Below are 6,697 nucleotides of genomic sequence, written 5' to 3'. Positions count from 1 at the left end.
TTGAACTTTAAGGTAGCTTGTTTATACTTACTCCAGGCCTAAATGGTACAACCGCAGAACTGTACACTGAGCCTTTTACTGGAAGTGCACCTCGAGCCCTCGCATACTGTATGCATGTTTTGTGTATGTCCGCTCTCATGCTGTGGCGACTATGCTCAGATGTACCCAGAAGCACATATTAATGAGGGGCATCCTGTTACATCTGAATAGTGAGGAGGAGGGAAGAGGTAAACACACACTGCCCCTATTGTAACGTTCCAATGTTAGGAGCAATGAGGAGTGCCAGCATGACGAAGACTTTTATTTTTTTTGCTGTTTCAAAGCAATGAAGCAGATTTAACGCAAAGTATTGATTGACAATGTTACCAGCAGATGCGATTGTTGACAAGGAAGTGATCCAACCCGAGGGGAAAGGCTGTCATCTCTTGGCCTTTGGGGCTCTCGGTGGGGGGGCTTCCATGCGTTGGCCCTGTAGTGACAGATGTCTCGCTCCGTTAAAAAAAAAAAAAAAAAAACACTCATTCACCACTAATCGACAGATGATACTGTAAGTGAGTAGGAACACCTCCTTTCGCCTCCTTTTCTCTTTGCACCCTTTGAATGCATCTTAAATGTGCCGACAGCATGTCTTGGGCATTAAGAAAGAAACTATGTTAAGAATTCCAAGAATTCAGTAGTGGCCCCTGAAAAGTTTGAAGAAAATTAGCCTGCAACACCAGTTTCGTCGATTGATGCAAAATTGGGTGCACATATTGTAGGATTGATTATGACATGATGAATAAAAAGTCTCAAGGACCTATGCCTGAAAACAAACAGGAAGTTGGCCAATTTGGGTTAAAGCATCCATTTTGGGTGAATTCCGGGACTACTAGCCCATGAGCTCCAATCAGAAGCAGGTATCCAAGACAGATGGGCAAAACTTTTTTGCCTATGCCATATCATGTATTCCACATAAATACAGTAACCCTGCTATTCGCTGGGGAGAGGGACCCAGCCCTGCCACAAATAGAGAAGATCTGCAAATGATTGACGCTCCCAATAAAAAGGTTTGCGATTGCCTGTAGATGCCACAAGTTGGTGGCAAAGTACTAGTTATGTCTAAATAAAACTTCCCATCTGACTTAAATACAGCATATCTCCTTGACGCCAAGATAACAAAAACATTGAGGTGAGTTTTTCATCTAATAACAGGGGATATGTTTTTTTAAAATTTGCAAATTAGAATTTTTCTACTCATTAAAGTGCATTACCTTTTGTACAAAATCCTCCCAAAATGAGACTAAGTTGCATGTGCTCAAACACTCAATTGACACAGTGACTGACAAAAAAGACAAGACTTAATATTTAACTACATTCAGGTATCATGAATCTGGGGATATTTCTTTCATGCTGAAATCTGGAAAAAAAATGTTTTGTCTGTGTTGGCATTTTTTACATGCAGGTTTCTGACTGCTTTACTACTGCACATAGACAAGCAAACACACATGTGTGGGTTTCTACATGCATGTGCATGTTGCACATGGATGACACTGCGTTGTGTGCGTGCGCGCGCCTGGTGATGAAGTATCCACCAGGGACTCCTCGCATCCAGTGTGGCAAATCACGGTGATTGATCAGTCCTCTGCCCCTCCCATCCTCATTCCAATCCAATCCCCCCTTGGCCTCTCCTCCCAGCGAAGCCCCCACACCCCTGGTGATCAATCATTCCATCAATCAGACAGGTAGCACCGGCATCATTCAATAGTTCCCACCCCATGGCGTGCCAAGGTTTACGATGACAAAAGACAAACTCTTCCTTTTTGGTCCCTGAAGTAATCATGTTTCACATGCTGATAAAGAGGGATGGGTGGGGGGTGGGGGGGGGGGGGTGTGACTTGGATACAGCTAATGAGCCTCATTAAAGGAGCATTGCCTGTATGTCACATGAATTATCCATCTCGTCCCGAACGAGACAAACAAAAGGTTTATTATTTAACATTATATTATTTGAAGACAGTGAGTGTCAGTTTCTCATCTACAGTTGCCGTGGTTACCACGTGCTGTGCCGTGGGGACTTTTGTTTAGCTGTAAATGACATTAAAGGAGACATATTGTGCGTTTTTCCCAATTTTAAACCATTCCCAGGTTTCTGTGACATGCTTTTGTCCAAATTCCTCAAGGATCAAGAACAACACATCCTGTTTGTTTGTTGCACGGCTGAAGTGAGTTTTTAGCCCTGTTCCCTGCAAGTGAGCCACTGCTCACCCCACCCAACATTAATGTGGGACCACTGGCAAGTACTACGTCTTACATTTTGTTACAATCACTGGGCAAGGGGGTTCCAACTAGGCTAGCGGCAATTACTAACCCCACGTCTAAAAGTAAAAAGCAAGCACCCATAAAGACAGTAATAGCATGGATTGTATTTTCACTCACTGAGACAGCACTTCAGGCAGCAATGTTAGCCCACGCTAATCTGTGAACTCAACAAACCTCAATGCAGCTCTGCTTACCATCTGGATATGACATGACAGTCTTTCAGACAATGTAGTCCGGTACGGTGAACCGGAGCGGGGAACAAGTGCCTATAAAGAAAAGTGCATAATTTTTCGCTCCCTGACACACTTTCAGAAAGGCAGATAACAGATGATTTACCTGGTTTCTTAATTTCTCACTGGATGGGTGGTCAGGCATTCCAGAGACCCAATAGTTTGTATACAAGCCATTAAAAATAAAAAATTTCATAATACAGTACGGTATGTCCCTTTTAACTTTTCATCTGTAATCCATTGTATAGACGACACACACTCATAGGCCACAACATACACCTGCAAAATCTCATAACATCCAAAGCAAAAGGTGTATAAATAATGTGAACTCACATAGGTTTACAGCTTTAGTGCTTAAATGCAAGTGTGCAAATACCAGTCTCACAACCTTGGTATGTGCAAGCATCCCAACACCAACAAAACCCAACTCAAGGCCTCCTTCTCGGTACAAGCGTTGCCTCTGTGCTGACTGGGAGAATGTGACGTACCCATGCCAGTCAAGGTCCACCGTTACTGGGAAGGGATGTGAACATGAGGATTCTTTTTTTTGGGGGGGGGGGGGGGGAAGCAACACTGGCTACAGTGCTCCCTGCTGGTCAAGTTGCGTCACAACACACAAGCGCGCTCATGACACATCTTATAAAGCTTTCTTATTTTTCAAAAATGCAATCGTTTTTTTGGTTTTTTTTGTGTGTGGTATCACCACAAAAAAGATGGCAAAGAGTAAAAGTAATAATAGCTATAAAACTGTATATGGAACTTATTGCGACATAGAAAATGTTTCTTCAGTATTATATGAGCAATACAATCAAATATGAAAAAAAGAAGAAGTTTGATGGTTTTTAATTTATAAGCAAAATGTGTGTTTCTATTTTCTGGGGAGTCTCTCATGTCCCATTGTGTAATTGTAAATAAATTCCAATAGGTGGCAGCAGAGTTCAAAAAAAGCGGCAAGAGCGTCTATTTCCACTTCCCTTTCTAAACTCAAAATCTACATCCCAAATGTCGTTGCTCCCCTATGACCATTACACTGACATATGGCACAGTACTGTATATATAAACTAATATACTGTGTATCTTTTGTGAAGAATACAACGCAGATGACAGCAATTTACTCATACAGTGACCCAATAAAAACTGAACTGCGTAGAATTTTGGGGACTTGGCGCTATTAAGCAACACTTATCATCATCTCTTACTTTACATAATGGGTTTTCACTTGTTTGGGAAGTATTGCATTGTAGGAAATATAAATTGTGAATTGCCACATCTGCTTTTGGTAAAATTCAACACATGAAATTAAGATGCTTTATTTAATAATTATGCCATCATTGATTGTTTCATTTTTTAGGTAGTCCTGAATAAATATTGAAACTGAGTATGCCTTTTCAGATTTGTTTTGATCACACTGATATAACACCCATCCATCCACCTTCTACAGCTTTTCCTCATTAGGGTCACTCGACGAGCTGACGCGTATCCCAGCTGACACCTGGTTGGCAGTCAATCCCAGGGCGCATAAAGACAGAAAAAAACAAAAAAAAAAACAGTCACACTCACACTTATGGATAATATAGTAATATTTACTCTTTTCTTGCAATAATAATTGCATCAGCACAACTTTATAATCCAAGTCAATCTCCAGAATTAAACCCCATAGAGCACACATTCACACTCACATTGACATCTATGTACTTGTTTTCAAAGAACCTAACATGAATGTTTTTGGAATACGAGGTCTGAGTTGAATACAGGACTTACTGATTGTGAGGAACACTAACCACTACTTCACTGTGCTGCCCTACTCATAAAAAGTGAGACCTATATTATTCAGGTCAATATGTAACAAGGTACAAGGAAGCAGGAAGCAATGAACCAGGGAGTATATCTCCTGACAGACAGGGAGATAATGACTAGATTTTAGATAATGGTTTATGACTAGGCACGGTGTGCGACTGGTTAGAGCGTCTGCCTCACAGTTCTGAGGACCGGGGTTCAATCCCCGGCCCAGCCTGTGGGGAGTTTGCATGTTCTCCCCGTGCCAGCGTGGGTTTTCTCCGGGCACTCCGGTTTCCTCCCACATCCCAAAAACATGCGTGGTAGGTTGATTGAAGACTCTAAATTGCCCGTAAGTGTGAATGTGAGTGCGAATGGTTGTTTGTTTAAATGTGCCCTGCGATTGGCTGGCAACCAGTTCAGGGTGTACCCCGCCTCCTGCCTGTTGACAGCTGGGATAGGCTCCAGCACTCCCGCGACCCTAGTGAGGATAAGCGGCTCAGAAAATGGATGGATGGATGGTTTATGACTAAAGATAAATAATGCTTGTGAATGGAAAATAACCAGAGCTGGGAAAAATTTAACTTTCCTTTCGTGGTATTTGTGTTGGCATTGATTTTGTGCTATGTGATAGTGTTGCAAAAAACTTGATTCCACGTTAAATGGCATTGAACCCGTCAACTTCAAGTTCATGGTGACTGTCCCGTCTAGTCTCAGGCGCACCGCCGGCATTAAATATTGCACACGCACCATGCATACGGTCATAGAACCGTGCGCGTCACTGTTTCCATTCTGAAGACAAATAAACCCAGAGTGCCTCCTGAGAGCATAACCATACACAGAGTCGATTAGGACAGGCCCAGCTAATCTTGTCTACATGTTGCCTGTGTCACACGACAAGTAGTCAGAAGCACCTCCAACTGCTTGAGGTGACCTTCGGTTAAATCATTTCCCGGCCGCACCGCGTGACCCAGGCGCAGACCACATGAGCCTCCGAGTGTGACCTGAAGTGTTATTATAGTTCAAACACCTTGGTGTTTACATGTTGTAAAACCTAATCAGTGATATAAGGCTTGAGTTACGTTACAAAATCAATGTAGTATTTCGTTTCCTGTTTAGTTGCTCTAATTTAACAATTATCCCCATTGAAAATAATGTAAAGTGAATACATGTGTTCCATAAAACCTAAAACATTGTACAGGCAATGTTTTCATTCATATTTTAACTTCCCTAAATGCCATATAAGATAAGTTTACCCTTAAGTGGTAGTAGCACAAAAAGCCAAACAAACAAACAAACAAAAACAATTCAGTTAATCCTTCAAATGCTTACCGAGTCTCTTGAGATTTGTTGATGTCATGCATGATGGTTTTGAACTCCAAGGTTTGTTTGCCTGTCAAGGTGTAATTTTTGATTAACTTCGTTCGACATTGAATGTTGTTGCTTTTCTGCAATATTTTTTAACTTGTCATTCTCACCAAACCCAACACAGCATAGTTTGTAGTGTTCTGCAATGCACTTGTTGTGCTTTGGCATGAGACTTTCTTTCTCACCATTCTCCTGTTCGGATTCTTTTCCCACAGAGCGGCATGGGAGTCAAGCTCCCAAGGCTGATCTCTCAGTCCCATCAAGATGCAATCCAGAGACACACACAGCAAGCAATTTTGAGAGTAAAAACACATATCAAGATACATTCCCAATAGGACATGTTTACTCTGCTATCGACCTGTATAACTGATCGCCTTGTACACCTGGAGTGAAGAGGAACAATCTTGCCCTGAGGTTGATCCTAGCATGTTTGAACCTTTTTTGATGTGCTTGCACAATTCTAATTATCCATAACAAAGTAGCATAAAGGAGCCTAAGACATCTTTTTGATTTGGAGACAGCCGTTCAACTGACGTACCCTTCCTTGTACAGTAAACATGACATTCCTGGTCTGGTCGCAAAGAGGTCAGTTCATGTTGACAGGAGTGTTCAATGTCAACCAGGCTGTCTGAAAATGCAGACTTTGAAGCGGTCACGTCAGTTTCCCCAAGTCGGACCTTGTGCTTGTTTGTGTGCATTGCGGTGTTGAGTTGTTTGCAGCGCGGCAGAAGGTGGTCATGACAGAGACGTGAGACAGATATAGTGTCAACTTGTATGTGTACAAGTGCCTCTGACTTGTTTGTGTGTAAAGGAGGCATATTGTGCATTTTAAAACAGTTCCCTGATGGCTTAATAACGTCTGTAGCATGATTTTGTCAAAATACTGCACCAAGGATCAATAATTACTTTTGACCCTTTTTCTAGCTTTGCTGTTTTATACAAATGAGCTACTGCTCACCGAGCTCCTATCTACTGCCGGGCCAACACCGAGTACTGCTTTTATTATGGGCGGAACTTCTTGTTGA

General features: G+C 42.0%; 1 long non-coding RNA gene across 2 annotated transcripts; it reads right to left on the bottom strand.

The window, feature by feature from the left end:
• Positions 1-365: 365 nt before the first annotated feature.
• Positions 366-6,456, bottom strand: LOC133471381 (uncharacterized). 2 transcript variants are annotated; one of them, XR_009786203.1, is made up of 3 exons: positions 5,858-6,456; positions 5,637-5,697; positions 366-469 (listed from the first exon to the last, which is right to left on the bottom strand). It is a non-coding gene; the product is annotated as an uncharacterized LOC133471381 (long non-coding RNA). The 2 variants fall into 2 exon arrangements; XR_009786204.1 differs by lacking the exon at positions 366-469 and adding an exon at positions 3,398-4,020.
• Between the last annotated feature and the right edge of the window lie 241 nt (positions 6,457-6,697).

The sequence above is a fragment of the Phyllopteryx taeniolatus genome, chromosome 21 (assembly GCF_024500385.1).
Source record: "Phyllopteryx taeniolatus isolate TA_2022b chromosome 21, UOR_Ptae_1.2, whole genome shotgun sequence".
Lineage (NCBI taxonomy): Eukaryota > Metazoa > Chordata > Actinopteri > Syngnathiformes > Syngnathidae > Phyllopteryx > Phyllopteryx taeniolatus.
The sequence above is the reverse complement of the archived record's forward strand: the minus strand, read 5'-3'. Positions and strand labels throughout refer to the sequence as shown.